This window comes from Apis mellifera, linkage group LG15, assembly GCF_003254395.2.
Source record: "Apis mellifera strain DH4 linkage group LG15, Amel_HAv3.1, whole genome shotgun sequence".
In the NCBI taxonomy this organism is placed as follows: domain Eukaryota; kingdom Metazoa; phylum Arthropoda; class Insecta; order Hymenoptera; family Apidae; genus Apis; species Apis mellifera.
The window spans coordinates 8990815-9010914 of record NC_037652.1 but is presented as its reverse complement, the minus strand read 5'-3'; the positions used below and the strand labels follow the sequence as shown (position 1 = coordinate 9010914).

The 20100-nt window shown below is 43.9% G+C and overlaps 1 protein-coding gene across 2 annotated transcripts in view; it reads left to right on the top strand.

Moving 5' to 3' along the window:
- The first annotated feature begins 9636 nt into the window (after positions 1 to 9636).
- Positions 9637 to 20100, top strand: part of LOC410577 (acid sphingomyelinase-like phosphodiesterase 3a) — a 34857-nt gene continuing 24393 nt past the window's right edge. Inside the window, exon 1 of one of the 2 annotated variants that reach the window (XM_016916702.2) lies at positions 9637 to 10211. The gene's annotated coding sequence lies outside the window, so the exon portion shown is untranslated. The remainder of the gene's footprint in view (positions 10212 to 20100) is intronic. The other variant, XM_394055.7, reaches the window with a different exon arrangement.

Genomic DNA, 20100 nt, shown 5'->3' with positions numbered 1-20100 from the left:
GGAAATCTACTTTTTTGAAAAGAGTTACGGTGCAAAGTACGATCGATTTATTTCGAGTCAAATAAATGCCATTTTACGACGTTATTTCCAATTTTTCTTATCGAAATCGATCGTCCCTCTTCTTTCTTTCAATTATCTTGATGCACGCTACGTTAATTCAATTTTCACCCGACGAGAAACGAAGTGCAACCAAGTTGAAGTATTTATCATTACGTATTCTTACACCGCTTCGAATTGGAAAACTTACTAAATTTTCGTATCGTTTCGTATTCATCGCGAAATGCAAAATGGGGGAAGCATTTCGCAAATGGAAGAAAATCAATGGAAATGGAATTATTGAAACTTCCAACAATCCTATCCCCCCCTCCAAAAATATTAAACGTATAGCAAACTCGATGAAACGGAATTAATTATTGGGTTGGCAACTAAGTAATTGCGGATTTCACTCATAAATGGCTTCGGTTGAATTTTTAGGTTTGCTGGCGTAGTCCAAATGTAAAACACATTTTGTTATTTGATAGTTGGCAATTCAGCTGTCGATCGGTAAAAAAAGTTTTTTGATCGGTTGCGTAGTTTTCGTTGAAAAATGGAAAATCAAAAGGAACATTATCGTCGTATTTTGCTTTTTTATTTTCGCAAAGAGAAAAACGCATCGCAAGCTCGCAAAAAGTTACGCGCTGTTTATGGCGACGAAGCCTTAAAAGAACGGCAGTGTCAAAATTGGTTTGACAAATTTCGTTCTGGTGATTTTTCACTCAAAGACGAAAAACGCTCTGGTCCAGTTGAAGTTGACGACGACCTAATCGAAACAATAATCGATTCGGATCATCACAGTACAACTCGTGAGATTGCGGAGAAGCTTCGTGTATCGCATACATGCATCGAAAACCACTTAAAACAACTTGGCTATATTCAAAAACTCGATACATGGGTTCCTCGCGAACTGAAAGAAAAGCATTTAACGCAATGCATTAACAGCTGCGATTTGCTAAAGAAACATAACGAAAATGATCCATTTTTAAAACGACTGATAACTGGCGATAAAAATGGGTTGTTTGCAACAATATCAAGCGGAAAAGATGGTGGAGCAGGCCATGTGAACCAGCTCGAACAACATCAAAAGCTGGTATTCGTCGAAAGAAGATTTTGTTATCAGTTTGGTGGGATTACGAAGGAATTGTCTATTTTGAACTCTTACCACCCAACCGAACGATCAATTCTGTTGTCTACATCGAACAACTAACGAAATTAAACAATGCGGTTGAAGAAAAGCGGGCCGAATTGACAAATCGAAAAGGTGTTGTATTCCATCGTGACGATGCAAGGCCACACGCATCTTTGGTCACTCGGCAAAAATTATTGGAGCTTGGTTGGGATGTTTTGCCACATCCACCATATAATCCTAACCTTGCACCATCCGATTACTTTTTGTTTCTCTCTTTACAAAACTCCTCGAATGGTAAAAATTTCAATAACGACGATGATATCAAATCGTACCTGATTCACTTTTTTGCCAATAAAAACCACAAGTTTTACGAACGTGGGATTATGATGCTGGCTGAAAGATGGCAAAAGGTGATTGATCAAAATGGGCAACACGTTACAGAATAAAGTTATTTAGTTCCATGAAAAAATTGTCTTCGATTTTCTAAAAAAAATCCGCAATTACTTAGTTGCCAAGCCAATATTTTCTGCGAGACAAGACGACGCGACACACCCTTTTCTCTTCTTTTCCCAAACTTTCATTTTATCCGACTACCCCTGATTTAATCCGCGAATTCCACACGCGTTCACGCGTCAACGATTCCCTAATTAATTAGCCGATTGGCCGGCCGTCGAAGATAACGAAGCGCCGGACCGAGTCGATTAAACCTCGTTTCGCGAGTAATACGCGGGTGGGGAGGAAGGGAAGGCAAATAACGTGGTCGAATGGTGGATCGAGTTGCCATAGCGATGTCGTAAAGCGTACGGCAAACATAAGCGTGAAAGTGTAACGGCGACGATATCTGGGAACGCGATCGAAGGTTGTAACGCATCTGCACGATCGATATGAAAACAAGGGGGGCGGGTGGACGAGCGGGCGGGTGCTCGGTCGGTTTGGTCGCGATTGAAACTGAAAAGTAATCGCGTCGGATGGGTTATCGAATACCGAGGAATGGGATGGTCGGCGGATCGTTGGCCAACGTTGACGGCCGGGACAGGGGAAATCGTATTAATCCGTGAACAACCGTTTCGCCTGGACGCGGCCGGTTACTATTGAAACCGAAAACAACCACGATGTTTTACAACAAACGAGCCGTCCCCGTAACAACAAATCGTAGCCGGACCGTCCCCGGTAAATGGTTCCATAGTTTTATACGCATCGAGCTTAATCCAATTGGATATTATGTATTTACGATGCTCGTTTCGGAGGGGAGGGGGGGATCGTGTAAATCGTTGATTCATTCGCCAATTTATTAAAAATCCTTTTCGAAGAGATTCTCGATATGTTTTGAGGAACGAATAATTTTTCTCTGTTTTTTCAATTTCAAGAAGCAGGTATTTGCGCGTCCTACTCCTCTTCTCTTATCCTTTTATTCTCATCGATTTCTAAAATGAGAAAAAAAGAAAGAAAGGAGCGAATTATATTCTCGAGCGGCATTGATATCGAGGGAGAGGGGAAGAGGAGAGCGAAAAATAATCAAGATGCAATTTGGTCGTAATAGATATCATTGCGGTTTATCAGAGGAAAGTGAATATTAAAAGGACAATGGTCGGGAGGTGGGTGGTCAGCACGCGATGCATTGCCGCGGCACGGTCATGAATTCGCGCGGTCGTTCATCTCAATAAATTTTCTTTCATTACCGTCGTCACCTGGGAGGCCGGACCGCGATCTCATTTTACCGGACAATTACACGTGACTTGTTACCGCGATATAATTTTAATTGGCTGTGAAAACGCGTCGTGCCTGCGCGTAAGAATAACCACGCGCCATTGCAACGCGTGGTTATCGTCGCGTATAGGCGGTGTTCATAAATTCATAGGAGGGCCCGTTGGCCCGTTCTCACGCGCCAATTATTCCACCGTCGGGGCATCAGCAAAACGTGTCGTTTTAACGATGTCACGGACAACTAGAAACATCGATTATTCGACGAACGAGCGTGTAATTTGCCCGCGAATGGATGCGTCTGCGTGCGACCGCGCCCACCTTCAATTTATTCGGCCTACCCATTTCACTCGCGACGACGAGTTCTCGTTTAATCGGCATTTAAACGATTATCAACGATGCCGAATGCCCGATCGTAAATATAAAAGTTACATTAATCGATCCCACGATATTTTCTATTAACGAATGCATGCTCGACGATTCGCGCCTTCGTTATCTTTCTTTTCGATAGATCCGAATTATTTTATCGATTGCGCATTTATACGACCGGAAATTTTAACATTTTTTTCTTTTTTCTTTTAAACTTTTTCCGATAAACTTATCGCTCAGAGTTTTCTTTTTTCCTTTTCTTCTCGCATCTTTCTCGCTCGGTTAGCTTTTACCTAATAAATTTGATGAATCATCGTCCATAATGTATCTCAATTGGCGAATGTTATCAATTATTTGCGCGTTGTTGTTCGAACAGATGTTGACGAACGCTGCTCTATTCGTCGCAAGCGTAACGAGACGGAACGAACGATAATAAACCAACTAGCGCGCCATCGACTACCTAGTCGTACCTACCGTTGGTATCAATCTTTCGATCGTTGCCAGTTCTAAGTATTACCGAGCGAGTCGATTGTTAATTCGAATCGTCCACCGTGCAAATTGAAAACGGTGGAGGGGATGGAACTCGGGCGATAACGAAGGAGAAGGAAGGGGGCGTTCGATGGACGGTCGATCACCTCTTCCGCGTTAAATCGCACGAGACGGGATCGATATCGCCTTTGGCCGACCGTCGATAACGTCGTCGCGAAGTGATTTCGCATCTGGCTCGCTGACCTTTCCAAGTTCCGTGCTCGTTGGTGACCGAGTTATCGGAGCTAGCGCCGGGCGTGTCTGCGCTGTAACTATCGATTAAGCGTGCGGATCCACTCGAATGGAAAATGGAATAGCCACGATCGTTCTCGGCTCATCGACGCCGCATCATGGAAATACGGCATCTAGCTCTTTCGTTTCAACGCCCGTTCTCGCTCGATCATCGCATCGTCTTGATGATGATTTCCCGCCTTTTTTTTTTCTCTCTCGCGTTTTGTCTCTCGTCTACGGGACGCGAAAACGAACGAAAACAACGATCGAATTTGCAAATTTATCGACGATTCGCACCCGTGTTACGTATCGCTGTAGATTCGTGACGTCGAGGAGGGACGTTGAGTACCGTTTGTAGTAGGATTTCGTTCCGGGATCCTGCACGGGATGGTCCCGTGAATATTTCATTTGTAGAAATAGCTTTGTTCGATAGGTTATGAATTATTCGAGGATCTCGATGGGACGTCTGGTTTAATTTTTACGACGATCCGAGTTGCGTGCAATCATCCGCGCGTTCCAGAAACGCTTGTTAATCCCACGTGTTCCGTTGACCGTGAATGACCGTGGATCAAACTTTGCTATCGGTTTAATTCATTACAAGGCAAAATCGTGCGAAACACGAGGCGACCGATTCGCGAGAAATTATCAGAAAGTGGATTTCGTTCGGATTTCGACTCGATTTACGAAAATTTCTATATATACATATGCATATATAGAACAGAATCGTTCGATTTTACGTCTATTCTTAGATAGAATTAAGGGAAAGACTTTTTCATCGAATTCCCCTGCAAGGAGGGGAGAGGGAACAGTTTTTCATTTAATTAGCTTCGAACCAACGATTCTTCCTTCTTTTTTCGCTCGAGCAGAGGGGAGGGGGGGGGGGGGATAAACGTTTTGGCGAAATTAATCCATTGCTATATTCACCAAACACCATCCATATTCTAGACTGTGGGTTAATTAACATCTAAATTTCCATCGTTGCCCGCCTTAATTGATCCACTTTATTACACATTCCAGGGGAGGGGAGGAAAGAGAGAGAGAGAGAGAGAGGAGGGGGAGGGAAGAGGGGGGGCTAGTTTATACGAGGTGGTCGGCCGCCGTTCTCGAAAACACACACCGATCGCTTTCATCGATATCCCGTTAAGAGCAGATGTATTTTACGAGCTAGGTTTCTAGCCAAAAGTGATAAATTTTCAACCAGCCGGAACGGTCCCCCGCCATTACATAATCGCCATTCTTCCCACTTTTCTACATATTCTCCCTATCTCCCCCCGAAATTTATTTATCCCGATATCCCCATTTTAGAGAGTACAAAGAGAGAGAGGGAAAAAAAATCTCTCCTCCCCCCTCCGCGCAAGATTTTTCGAGTTTAATTAAAATCGAAGATGACAGCGGAAGATAAAAGTGGCGAGAGCGATACACGCGCCACGGTATATCCCGCTCTTTCGACGGGTAGTGGAAACTGGAGGATGACCGATACGGGAGGACAGGGGTAAAAGATCAAAGGATTTCCTTGACTAACGGCGGCCATCCTCGAGGAGGGATACGTCGAGTCCAGAACGTCGACAACGACGACGACGACATCAACCGTGAAAGCGTAGCACGGTTGCCACGCGATGGAACGATACTACACTCCTACCTCTTCCTTTTCCATACATCCCCGCAATCCGTTCTCCTCTTCCCCCTCTCTTCCTCCTCGCAACGGGTGGGGATGGGAGAAAGATATTACGAGTTTCAACGAGTTCCACGGAGTTGCACGAACTGTCTTGCGGGGTAACGCGTTAACTCCCCCCTCCCTTCCGCCTTCTCGAGACTCGCTGTCAAGGGAATTGGCTGTTACGAGATATACGCTTGTTATTCTGTATCCTGCATGACGGGCCTCTGCTCGAATTTTAAATCGTCGATCCGTCACAAAACACGTCTACCAACGACACCGTAACCGTAAACCACAGAGAGACGATCGAAAGGAAACGTAATATTTGGCAATTCGCCAATATTCGATTATCTTTTTCCTTCCTTCTTTCTTTCTTTCTTTCGTTTCGTTTCGAAAAGAGGCCACGAGAGGCGCATCGATCGCGCGCACGTGCGTTACGCGTGGCTTAAGCCGGAGGAAGGGGGGAGTGGAAAAAAGGCCCGGGACTGAAAAGAGCGCGCGTCCACGGTTTTTTTCCGTCCCGTTAATTGGAAAGAAAGAAAAAAAAAGTAGAGAGAGAGAGAAAAGGAAAGAAAAAAAAACTCGGGGATTCGCTCGTTACCGTCCGCGGCCGCGCAACGATTCGCGCAACGATTCGCGCACAAAAGCCACTACTGGAATTTCATAAGCCTTTGAAAGTTCACCCGCGCCGCGCTACTTTGATCCTCGACCGCGGCCCGAAAAGTCTTTGAGCCGGCTATGTCATGCAAGAGTATTGCCGACGCGAGTTCCCAACTTGCCCGATTACCAACGACTTTCCATGCGAGTCGACCGATTAATACGTAGCTTCGTAGGGGGAAGAAGAAAAAAAAGGGGAAGAAGATTAATTAATCATCTTTGATGAAAATCATACACGCGGCTATTTCTAATATGATAAATATTAGATGTATAACTTTACGTTTGACGAACGTTTATCTTTCGAAATATTTTTTTTTCGTTAAATTTGGATAGAGATTTATTGAAGCAGTGTATATAAATACAGTAATAATGATAGAAAAAGAAAAAAAATTAGAGAACATCTATACGGTTAAATTACAAGTTTTTAGAAAGAAAATCATGCAGGGATACGCCTTAATATAGGTTGGAAGAGATCCATTCAAATTCTTGCAAAGATTCAGAAACTTCTATTCCGGGCCGTTCTATTCGTTGCCGTATAAATCTTTGCTATCTTCGTACCCCGCGAAGAAACGAGCTCGATGAAACGTCGATTTACGATTATTAATAGATTTTTATGTTTTCGTCCATCTAATTCCCCGAATGGAATCGACCTATTCATTTCGTTGGGAATTTACTTCGATAGAAATTAATGGAAATTATGAGACGATTCGAAATTCGAATTAAAACGACACTTCAATCGAGGAAAATTTTAAAACGTATCTTTTTTTAGTTCGCGATCGATCATTCACAATTATTAATCAAGATACGAGAGGAAATATAATAGTACAATCTCAATGATCTCTGTTTCAAAAATAATGCCGTCGAAGAAAAGAAAAGAAAAGAAAAAAAGAAGAGAAAAGCAAATAGATTTCTTGAAACGAAAGATAAGGATTATTAATGGACAGTCCTAATGCTAAATCAACACGGTCTTTAACGCGCGTCTTAAATATCAGGAGGAGGCGATCGGTTGATCCGTTGTTGCCGCATCCGCGCTGCCGTGAATCGGCATTAATTCCGGCCAATGCTTTACTCTCTCTCTCTCTCTTCCCCCACTCGACGATGCGACGCCACCACGGTTGGAATTATGTCGGGGCGCAGCGTGAAGGAACGTGGCGCAAAACGCGCAGCAAATACGTGCCTGCTTCACCTCCTCTGGATCCGGAGGATTTGCTCGCGCGTTTTCTGCGTGTACCGGCAATTCACGCCGATGAGAAATCGGCCAACCTGGAAAGATTATACGTGAGCTGTGTGCCAAGTCCTGGAAGGGAGATGGCCAATTTCCTCCGGAGGGAGAGAGAGGCAGCGACATCCTCCTCCTCTTGCTGTGTCCCTCGACGCGGTTGAAACGCGGTGCGAGGAACCACCGTCACTAAAATTCATTCGCCTTCCCTCAACTCGTAATTTTACTCTTCGAAAAATTTCTCCATGAAAGTCTAATGAAAGTCGCATCCATTCCGATCTTCGAGAAGAATCGTAAGCAATTTAGATTCGAAAAATACACGGAAGTTCGCCCAATCCATTCCGGTCGAGCAAAGGCGATCGAATCTTTGAAGGAGAGAAGGGATCGAAGGGAATGGTACACGTTCTCGCGTCGTATTCGGTTGGATACACCGGTTGGCGCACAGGTTTACGGGGGGAGATCGATAAGGCAGGTAAAACGCGATTCCCCTCCGTGTTACAAAGTTCTATCCGGAGCGTGGCGCGAATTAGTCGGGTTGGTCGCGCTCCTAGAATCTGGTAAATGAAATTCCTGCGAACCCACCGTGTCAAGTGACTTTGATTTCTGCATGGACAACCGGACCGTCTCTCTCTCTCTCTTTCTCTGTCTGGTAAAGGGATCGATTCAGCTCGCCTCGGCCGCAGCAGTTCCGTCAGGAATTCGCGCGACATTCGCGTGTCGTAGATCCGGATTTCCCTCGCGCTGGAAAACAATTTGAAAGAGCGCGTGTTCGAGGGAGGATCCGCCCGATCAATTCGAATTTCGCCCGAGGAGCTCGAAGCAAATTCCTCGGAAGTCGAACAACGCTCCGTTTCATATTTTAGGATAAAGCGCGAGACGTTCGACGTCACCCCACAGGATCGTGTAAATACTATCCGAAGGGATTCGTTCCCAAGAAGGCGTCTTGGGGAAACGCATCGACGTTTATTTTTCGCGACGTCTCTTTGCGAGTATTCGATACAACGCGCGCGCCTTGTCCTTTCCATTTTTTACGCATTATCGGCAACCGAGAAAAATTCCACCGAGAGAAATTCGTTTATCGAGACAACGAACGCTACGCCTACCTAACTTTATCGTTATCCGGTATTAAACCCGGGATTCGCCTTCTTCGATCTTCCATCCTTCTCCCCTCCTCGCAACGCGAAATTGAAAAATTGAAATTCTGCCGTTCCAAGATCGGCACGATTCTCCCCGCTTAACTTCTTGCCACGCGATTGCCGACTCGCATTACTCCGCGTTTATCGGCGAGGGAAGGGAGAAGAAATAATCGTTGGTCTTGAAATTGGAATCTTAATTACTCGATCTCAACGTTTCGACAACTCTTCAACTCCCTCAAGCTTCCTCGCGGCTCAAGATCTTCAACGAAATCTTCGCTCTCCCCTTGCTTCGGCACGATATCACTTTCGCGATCGCGTCCAATCTCTCGTTCACGTTTTATTCGCTTTACGGTCGCCTCGTGTTCTCCTCCGGTGGATTCTTCACGGCGAATTAACGGCAACGTCGCGAAAAAAGACAAGGAAAGGAAAAGAGAGAGAAGAGAGAAAGAAAGGAGACGTATATCGCCGCGCCGCTCGGACAATCCGCGATCCAGACGAAGATCGCGACGAAGAGAGAGGGAGACGGCGAGGGGGGGAGAGGCGCGCGGGAAAGAAGGTTGGCGCGCTTGATCCTCCGGTTAATAAAACGTTAGGCGAGACATAAAGCGATACGATGATGTATCGCGGGGTGTAGACGGGGGCAGGCCAAGTAGCTGGTTCGGGCTACGTGTTGCGGCGAAAGAGGGAGAGGGGAGACGAGGCGCGGGGCGAAGGAAGAAGCGAGCTACCTACACAAAGGAGCGAGAACGTTATTATAGGGCGAGTAGCGGAGAGCACGTTGGTGGCAACGTGTTGGTCCCCCTCCTCTCTCTGTCTCTTTCTCGCTCCCTCTCTCTTTCGCACTCTGCACGATAAGGCGTTCGACGTGTATATACGTGTGTTTATGACTGTGCGCGCGAAGAGGCATAATGGGTTGGAGAGAGGCGAAAGGGCGCAGCCGCGAAGCCGGCGGAGCCATCCTCGTCTACTCCCGGCGGGCAGTGGTGGTAGCAGCGAGTGGTGGCAGCGCCGGCGTCGCTTTTGCCATCCTACCTACCGGTTCCACCAGCAAAGTTGGAGTAGGTCTCGTGCGAGGGTGCGGACCGCACACCACGGCTCCGCCACGCTTCGTACTCGCGCCATTTCCTCCTTTTTTTCTCTCGCGCGCGCTCTCCCGCGTCTCTCCTCGTCCCCGTTCGCACGCTAGCATCCGTCTCGCTTCTCGTCGATCGCGTCCACGATCGAGTGCAACGCGCGTTCTACGTACGCGCCGAGGGACCGGCTGCCGCCTCGAGGTGGCGCGTTTTTTTTTCAACGGACCGTTAAGGAAGGAAGGAAGAAAGAAGAATTTGGAAAATTTCGCTCCGTTCCTCCGAAAGAATGATCGAGGAAAGGTGGATAACAGATAGGTGGCCGTGATCGAATGGTGCGAGCGACCGAAGGATTTCGTGAAACTACGTAACACGACGCGGTCGTAAGTTTCGCGCGTATGGGTGTGTGTGTCCCGCTATGATCCATCACGATTGACTTTCTCTTGTGTCACGCTCTTACGTACCAGGCGACGACCAACACGTAAGTGCCGATTGTATCTCTTCTATGTCCGATTATTACGCACCAATATCAATTCCCGTCGCTCCCTTTTCCTTACCTGCCTCGATTCGAAAATTTTACACCACGGCATGTAATCCGTCTACGCGGAATATACCAGTATATTGGATGGACAACGGTGCGGGATTATCGTATCGTAAGAATTACTCCTTGGAACGAGACTTCGTCCCGAGAGAGAAATAACATTGTTGACGAGCTTCGATACTTTTTTTTTCTTTTTCTTTTATTTGTTATTTATTATCTCGCGTTTAAAGAAAAGAGAGAAGGAGCGAAATGGAAAGAGAGAAACGATCGACGAGAAGGAAGTTACGTATACGATGTGGATCGGGATTGTTCGACGAGAATTTTTCGATTCATAACGAGATTGATAACCGCGAACTTTGAGGATCCCGATCGAGGATATATAAATCTGACGGAATGTCAAGGAACAGGTGGATAAATCTCGATAATTTTTACGCGATGATCAATCTTGTGGGATAAAATTCGTGCGTAGAGAAAACGCATCCGTCTTCACTGTTTAAACGAAGGGGAGGATGCGAGCGTCGTCGAAGGAAAGGGAAGGAAAAAAGAAGGATAACGTTTACGCCATCGTGTTAATTAAAAGTATCGTCTATCAACTTTCTCTCGTTGACCTCCGAGCAAAGGTTACGAGCCGTCGTTTAATTACACGCCTTAATTATTCTTTCGTGAACGAAATTTCCAAAATGCCACTCCTTGGACGTAACTTCTCCTCGATCGAACATTTTTCCAAGAAACGAGCGTAACAAAAATTGAGACTCGAATCAATTTGTTAAAGAATTAAAATCGTCTCAGGAAGAAGACGTTCGACACCGATTCGAACGTTACGACAGTCGCGAGTTGTTCGATACGTAGTCCACGTATTAAGGGGACGTGGCAACCGAAGGACGAGCGATGCAGAGCACGTACGCCCGCGAGTATAATGCGAGATCGTCGTCGTTCGATAATTTCATTTCGTCGAACAAATTTTCCTTCGGATATTACGGCTTTCGCTCGCCTCACCTTTCTCCTCCCCTCCTTCTTTTTCTTCCTCCTCTTCCTCTTCCGTCGTCCGCGCGGAAACGGTAGGAGGAAAAAAAGGGAAAATTCCGCAATTTTCCATAACGACATTGCGAATTTAATTCTCCACTGACTATTATTATTATTACCGCGAAACACGAAATTTTTCGATACCCTCCTCTACTCACTTTCACTTTCCTCTTCGAAACCTGCGTTTTCTATCTCTATTTTTTCTCGACCGAAAGAAGAACGAAACTCGAAAATTTCCACCGCGAATGTTGATCGGCCGGCCGAGTTGAACGACGGAGGAACAGCCTCCTCTGTTCAAATGCACCGTGTGTGCGGATATATCGTTCTGGTTCGCGCCCGATTTCGATTCTGTCCGTCCGTTCGTTCGTTCGTGCCTCGCCGTTATTCGCTTCCGTGTAAAACTTTTAACGGAGAGCAGGAGAGGGGGGGGGGGGGGAGAAAAAAAAAAAGATACGTCAGTTCCGTGCGAAATAAAACCGTATATATACGATTGGGGAGCGTCGTGCGCACCGGTGCGCGAGCCATCATCAACCGGGGGCGGCGGATATTGAAAACGGGACGAAACGGCATTTCTCGCGGCATATATTAATCGCGCGCGTCTTGATAAAACGGCCGGTGAGTTTTCACGCGCGGTAAAAAATTTTTTTTCCTCCCCCCTCCGAGAAACGAGAGTTTAATCACCTCTGAAATATCGAGTTTTTCCCCGCTCGTCACTTTCACTCGCACGATGAATATTTTATCGCTCGCTCCGGATTTTCCACCCGTTCTTTTTTTTCTCGATCGACGACTCGATCGTCGATTCAATTCGCTTCGAGAATCCTCAAGATATTTTCTTCTCAATCATTCCCTCTCTCGTATTTAAGGGAAGAAGGAGAGAAATAGACGATGGGTCGTAACGATCCTCGTAATAATCTTAAAAAAAGGAAAAAAAAAAATCCGCGCACGATAACGGCGGCCAACTATTTCACGTGATTACCTGGCCTTATCTCGAAACCACGGCCTACCCTAAGCTCTAATTTGCGCGTAACACGAGCGAAAGTGATTCACCCACCTCGAATCCTTTTCCATCCTCGATGCTCTCTTCGCCCGGTTCGTGACACGTTCGAATTACACCCTTGCCCTTCCCTTCCATTTACCTGAAAAAAGAGAGAGAAGAATAACCGAAAAGGTTAAAAAAAAATGTGAAATCGTCGAATACGTCTCCTACGTTTACCGAGAGAAAGCGATCGTAAATATTTACGAGGGGCTCGTTGGGAAATTTTGATCAGGTGAATCGATAACGACTCGGTTTTGCACAGATTTCCGGCACAATTGTGGTTACACGGGTGTGCGCGTCGCGTACAATTCTCGTCCTCGAATTACGTTCGGTTAAATTCCCTTTACTGATATATATATATGTATATGTATATATAATTTCATCCCGTTAAATCGGAACGTAAGACAGCGAGATAATTAAACCGTTTATACGTTCGCGACGATCGTCACCGTTTACGTCCTTTCCAACGCAGGATCTCGTTTGCGGGCCAATTTGTCATTCGATTTTTCCATCCTTATCCCAAATCTATATATATATATACACACGTGAATGGTGGAAAAATGGAGGAAATTTCGTTTCGAGGAACTCGTTGGAAATTCGAAGAAGAAGGGTTTGGAAAATTGGACGACGTAATTCTGAGATTTACTATTTACAAATGGATGCTTAATATCGTGGATAAATTTCAATAGAGGCGTCAATTATTATCATACGTTCGATTGTATTAGGTCTAGCGGAAAGTTCTGTCCGTTTTTGGAATAAAACAAAATACAAATTTTTTCTTACCGTCAATTAACTTTATCGAATAACATAATTGCCATTATTATTAATGATCTGTTGCCAACGTGAGGGCAATTTGTATATCCCATTTTTGAAAAATGTTTCATCTTTTGATGCGAAAAATTGAACCAGTGCTCGTTCGACATCTTCTTCATTTTTGAATTTTTTGCCCGTCAAAAAATTTTGTAAGGGTAAAAACAAGTGATAATCAGAGGAGAATATGGTGGGTGCGACAGAATTTCCCAGCCTACTTGTGCAATTTTTTGACGAGTCCCTGAAGCAGCGTGTGGTCTGGCGTTATCGTGGTGCAGTATCGTGTCCTTCCTATTCAACATTGCCGGCCTCTTTTTTTCGACCGCTGTCTTTAAATTATCCAGTTGCTGACAATACTTCTCCGAATCGAGCTTTTCGTTCGGTTTTAAAAGCTCGTAATGTATTGGTCCTCGAATGTCCCACCGTATACACAACATTCTCTTATTCAGAGTCAAATTTGGTTTAGAGGTGGAAGGGCTAGGTTTTCCAGGTTCGCAATATGCCCTTTTTCTTACAATGTTGTTGCACGTAATCCACTTTTCATCCCCAGTTATCATCCGGTTGAAAAAGGGCTCGATTTTGTTCCGAGCAAGCAGAGATGTGCACATGACAACTCGATCGTCCAAATTTTTCCGACTTGATTCACGTGGCACCCATCTTGAATACTTCCACACCAATCCTATCTTCCGAATATGGTGAGAAATGGTTCGTTGAGCTGAATTAAGCCTTTCCGCGATCTCCGATGTCGTCGGAAAAGGATCTTGCTCCAACATTGCCTTAACAACATCGTCGTCGATCAAAGATGGTCGTGGCTTATCAGAAAGGTCGAAATCACCCGTTTCAAATTTTTCGTACCATCTTGTGCATGTCCTATCAGAAACTGTACCTTCACCAAACACTTTCGATAAATTTCTACATGCTTTTGTAGCATTTCTTCCTTGTTGAAATTGGTATAAAATACAGTGGCGTAAATGAACTCTATCAGTCGCCATGGGTATACTATCGTTTCACACTTAAGACTAATGTGAATCAACTTTATTATAGTTTATTTACATTAAGCGATAAAAATATAGAGGCGAACATGCAATAAATAAACATGTGGCGAAAATGATGTCATAGATTCGGACACAACTTTCCGGTAGACCTAATAATTTCAAAGTTTCGAGTGCAGGGAAGAATCAAAGGTGAAAAACTGTGTGTTTCTTGACTCGAGGGATGACGAACGAGGAAACAATTGTTTTTGAAGAGAGGAGAGGACGAAGATGGAACGGTTTAGGAAGAACGATCGGAAGGGATTGTGTAATTACGGACAGGCGAATAGAAGACATAGAAGAGGCGTGCGATAATTTATTGCCTCTGAAAAAAAAAAGTGAAAGAAAAGTTGAGGATTACTTCTTTGAGAACGATGTTACGAAGGGTTGAAAATAAAAAGAATAATCAACGTGAGAATTGATCAACTTATAGATCAAGAAATATCCTTTATATATATAAGTATTTTATTTGCAATAGAAATAAATATAACAAAAAAAAAACAATATATATATATTATTTTTGATCAATAAAATTAATAGAAAATTAAAAAATATTTATATGGGATGGAACGAAAGCATACATTATTTATCAGAGACGATACATTTTCGAAGAGCTCCAAAATCATTTATAAACATAGAGAGAGAGGTGTCAAGAAATTGTATCATTTACCTCGATACAAAAATTTCACCAATTCTATTAAATCTTTCGTTTACACATTGAATTCGCATCCTCTTTTTACATATATTTCGCAATTTCAAATTTCTCTCTCGCGCAAATTTTTAAGAAAGAATAAAATTCGCACGCGTATATTCGCAAAGCGAACGCCGAGCCGTAATGTTCTTTGACAGCTACATCGTACGAAACGTTCGAAGAATAAGAGAATCTACGATCTCTCGGTTTCTTTGGACGTTACCCATCCCTCTCCCGTTCCCATCTCCTCCAAATATAACGTAAATTTCGCGAGAACGAAAACGTAACCTCGTGAAAGTTTTCGCGTAGCCGAGGTGATCCGTACGTGGGAATGCGAAATGCACGAAAGACGAGCCGATGCAAATGAGCGAAGCGAATCCCACCAAGGGTTCATATTTTGCGCGTCGTAAATCAAACAATGAATATCTTTTGCTTTTCGACGCTTTTAGCTTAACGTCTTCGACCATTAATTATCGAGCGGAATAGGGAGAGGGGGGGCGCGGTGGAAAGGCGGTACAGGGCCGCGTAAATCTTGGATATACATCTGTCGCCAAAACGGGCCACGTTCGAGGAATAAATTTACAGGTAGAGGGGGGAGGGAGAGTCGTGCGAGAACGATTCGTACAGATCAATTCGAAAGATGGAAGAATATTATTTTCAAGGCGATTCGGATTTAACTTTACTGGACGTTTAAATGTTGGAGCGAAATTAGATTTTTTAGACTCGACTTTTATTCCTTTTCGATATAGTATTGGACAATTTGAACGAATGTCTTTTATATGAATGATCAAGAGAGAGAAGATTGTTATTTATTGAGAAACTTTTTTTATATTTTTATCGTTATATTTGTTACAATACGGTGTATAAAGGTTACATATGGCAGAAGGAAAATAATCTTCGTATCCTTTATGGAGAGTTTATTTATCTGTTTAAAATTTAAAAACATCTTATGAAGTTAAATTAAAAAGTTTCAAGAGGGAATATTGGTTCTCTTGCTTCGAATAAAAATTTCAAATTTATATTCATTCCTTTTCTTTTTTTTTTTTTCCATTCTCCAACTTTGCAAACTCGTTTCTTTCTTTCCTTCCCCTCTCTGAAAATTTTTCCGTTAATTTTCCATGCATACGTATCATTCCGCGATCATTCCACCAGTCTTCTTTTTTTTTTTCACGTCGAATGAACGTGAAAAGACGCGTAGAAATACTCGGGAAAGGAAAGGAAACAAAGGAGGACGGATAAGAGAAGAGGAAAGAAGATGAAGAAGAAGAAGAATACAGGTGTTAGGGGATCGAACGAGGTTCGTTTCCGTTTGAACCGTGGCCTGAATTGCACACTTTTAGCAGCGCGTTAGCGGTCGAGCGGCATTAAAAGGAAACACAGTATAGATAGAGGTTCTGGCGTGTAAAAATGCGGCGCAGGAAATTCTTCGGCCTGCTCCTCCTCATTCCACCTCGTTTCCCGCTATTTTCTTCGTTCGCGTAAAACTGCGCGCGCCAAATCCGTGTTCTAATCCGTGACTTCTTTCCCGATTTTCCCCCTACCCTCGTTCCCTTTCCCCCTCCACCTCTTCTTCTTCTTCTTCCTCCTCCCTCCCCTCCCCTTCTCCTCGCCGACACTTTCACAATTTACAGCGCCCCCTATGGGTTAATTGCACGACCGGCGTGAATTATTCGCGCATCGTGTAGCGTAATTTTTAACCCGAATACGTCTCCGGGACGACGTACAAACTGCTGTACTATCGTCTGTTTATTCGTTTGCGCGCCCTCGTTTCTCCTTTCCCTAAGTTTATCGCGAGAATTTCTTTATTAGCGCGATAATAACTCGCGATAGTCGAGTAGAGATCTGTAGGAATTGGAAGAAGAGAGATCAAGTTCAATAATATCTTCTCGATTAACGCGTGTGTACTTTCCTCGAGCACGTGGCAACGCGTACAAATTCGCATTACCGACCGGGTCCGAATAATTGGTTAGCAAGTAAGCGTAAAACTTACGTTTACGTATCTCGAATGACTTTATCGTCCGTGGTAATTCGTGTTGTATCGTGTAATTTGCTATTTCGTTTTCCGTGTGTATATATTATATATATACATATATATATATTTATACAAATTCGCGAAACAAGTTTGTACGTGTAACAACTTGCAAACAAGTTTGAATGTAAAGCGCAGGTTGAACCTGAAACCTTAATCTTAATTTATTACGCGAAAGCTTGATAGTAGCTTGTATGCCAACAGTTAAACCATAAATATAAATCAACTTGATACAGTATATGTTGTTAGCGCAACCCGCTTTTCAAGCCCACGTACGTGTGACTCTCCCGTTTTCATAAACCGTTTCTCTATCTCTTTGGAAAATTCTTACGTAAGTTTTCCCTCGAAAAAATTCGTTCGATCAATTTTTTTTTCTTTTTTTCGTGCATCCAAATCGTATACGATATACGAGAGTTTCGCCGTCGTGATTTCCGATTCAAACCGTTTTACCAGAGTCACTGTATCGTGAAACTACGACGACGACGACGACAACACAACAACGGCAACTTGCTCGTACGCGCGAACTTGCTCGTTGTCGTTTGCGCGACGAGTAATTGCATGCACGATATTCGGCTGCTCAGTGCCAACTGGAAGTTTCTGACGACTTCCGTTTCTCTTCACAAAGCCCAGCAGCAGCAGCGCCACGGCACGTTTCCACGTATGCGGCCCTGATTGGCTGCGGGCCAACTTAACGAGCATGAAAGTCATATAACATCGATAAGAAGCACGCGGCCAGCGTAAGAATTGCACGCCAGAAAATGCAGATGGTTGCGGGTGAAAAACGAAGCGGAGAGATAGAGGGCGGGTCGGTCGAAGGGAGAAAGCTCGCACGAATGGAAAGATCTCATTGCCCGTGGCGATGCTCCTTCAGGGCTAAATAGAATTTCGAACGGGATAGAATGGGAAATTGATAAAATTTTGATAAAGGAAAGGTTTTAAGAAGGGGGCAGGGGGAGGGCTTAAATCGATGGTTTTATATTTGGAAAATTTAAAAGCGACGTAGGAATTGGAAAGAAAGAGAGAGGTAAAAAGGATATTTTTAGTTAAAAAGTGAATTTTTCGTGTAGAGACAAAATTCTTTTTCTAATTCTACGAATAAAATATCATAGATTGACGAAGCGACGAGCCAGAGTTTCCTCACGGATCTGAAACGAGATAACTGTATATTAATATTATTACATCTTGTTGCACTTTCTTTTTTACAAAATAATAATATATAAACAAGTATAAAAATAAAAATATCATTCGTAAAGGAATTCTCTCTAAAAAAAAAAAAAAAAAAAAATACAGGAAAAAAATTATTAAACTCGGATATGAAATATGTACCAGATTCCTTCATGAATCCATTTTCTAGGTTTTGCGCTTTTTTCGAGGAGGAGTACGTAATGTACAAGTGAAAAAACACAGGATCCAGTAGGAGGTAATTATTCCATCAAAGCTTTTTCAATCTCGTGTTCCCCTTACGTTATTTTTCAGCCGAATTTTCGGCGAATTTTCTAGCTTTCCTTTTTTTCACCCGCGATATATCGTTGCAAATGAATCGCGTGCCGATGCGGTTTCTCGGCGCAAAGGTCGATTACCGATAAACTTGGAAGGCACGTAAGCGGATGGCGCATAAAAGATCGAGGGAGGGGATGAGGAGTGGGGAGCGCGAGTGGAGGGGGAAAGAAGAGGGACGCAAAGTGGCGGTCGTAAAATGCGAAAGGGAGACGGGGCTAGCCGGTTGTTAAAATTTACGTCGCGGCGAGTTAAGAAATTGTCACGTGAGCGAACGACACTCGGCTCGCTCGTTTAGCGGAGGCCGCGAGAGGCGAGAAAATCGACTCGATTTTTGTCGAATTTAAAAGCGTGTTGTCGGGCGATTTTCGAAAGATTCACGTGACAAGGGGCGGCGTTTAACACGTGACACACGCGATCCTCTCGTAAACGAGCAAGAAATTTTTGACGCGTTTATCTTCCCCTCTCGTTAACCAACCGGCCGGATATAGCCTCGTAAGAAGCCGTCGGATAGAAAACGCGATTTATAGAGAGTTGGCCGTGAATATGAGAGATCAATTTTAATTTTCGTCGCTTAACTTAAATACGTTGCAATTTTTTTTAACGATATATATATACATGTAGCGACACAAATAACAAGATAGTAGTTTCGACAGAAGATTGACCAATAGAGACGTTATTACAGAAGAATTCTAAGCTGTGGAAAATCAAAGCGGAAATGGTGAATCGAGTTTTCTCTTACCGTCTTGGATTCATGCAAAAATAATATCGTTGGAACCTTCGCTCTCGCGAAAAAAAAAAAAAGAAGAAAATGGGGGGAAAAGAAAAGGAAAAAAAAAAAAAAAAGTATACCCAGTGAAGGGACTCATTTTCCTTTTCATCTCTGGCCTTCGTTTTCGTTTCAGTTTTTGCCCTCTCCTTATTTTCTCTCGAGAGTCGAGATTCATTTCAACCCATTCCTAACATTTTATTATATATATATATATATTTTTATATAACCTTTCGTTCCAATTTTTCCAACCGAATCGTATTCGACCGAAAAAAAAAGAAAAAAAAAAAGAATCTCTCATCGATCCTTCCAACGATGTTAACAAAAAAAAGAAAAAGATAAATCGCGAAGAATCTACTTTCGCGTTACTTTTCAATCCTTTCGAATAATTCTCTCTCTCTCTCTCTCCATCGTTCCTACACGCCTTTGCGAGGCGAATATTTACCGTGCGGTTTCGCCCGTTCCGAGGGCAACAAAGTCCTAAATATCAAACAACGCTTTTAACCTACCGCACTTTCAACAATCCCTCTCTTGGCGAACGGAACGCAAACAACATCGAACAAATTTACCGACGACTCCGGCCCTGCAGAGAGAGAGAGAGAGAGAGAGAGAGAGAGAGAGAAGCGGGAGGGTCGGCCGAAATTTCGTGAAACGGGCGCAAATGACGGGCCACCTCTTGTTCTCCCTCTCTCTCTATCCCTCGCTCTGCCTCTCTCCGTCCGTCCGCCCGCCCGTCTCTCCCTCGATCCGTCCCGCATTGAAACCGCATCACCGCGATTACCGAGCGAGATTCGAGATTCGTTCTACGCCACTATCGTCGGATAAAAGTATCGGTTTAAAAGCTCGATTTCGGGCCACGACTGCGGGCCACAGGGAATTTCTCTGCTTTTCCGTTTACACGAATACCGGGGGATCCTCTGCTGATTCACGGTGGCCGCGACCA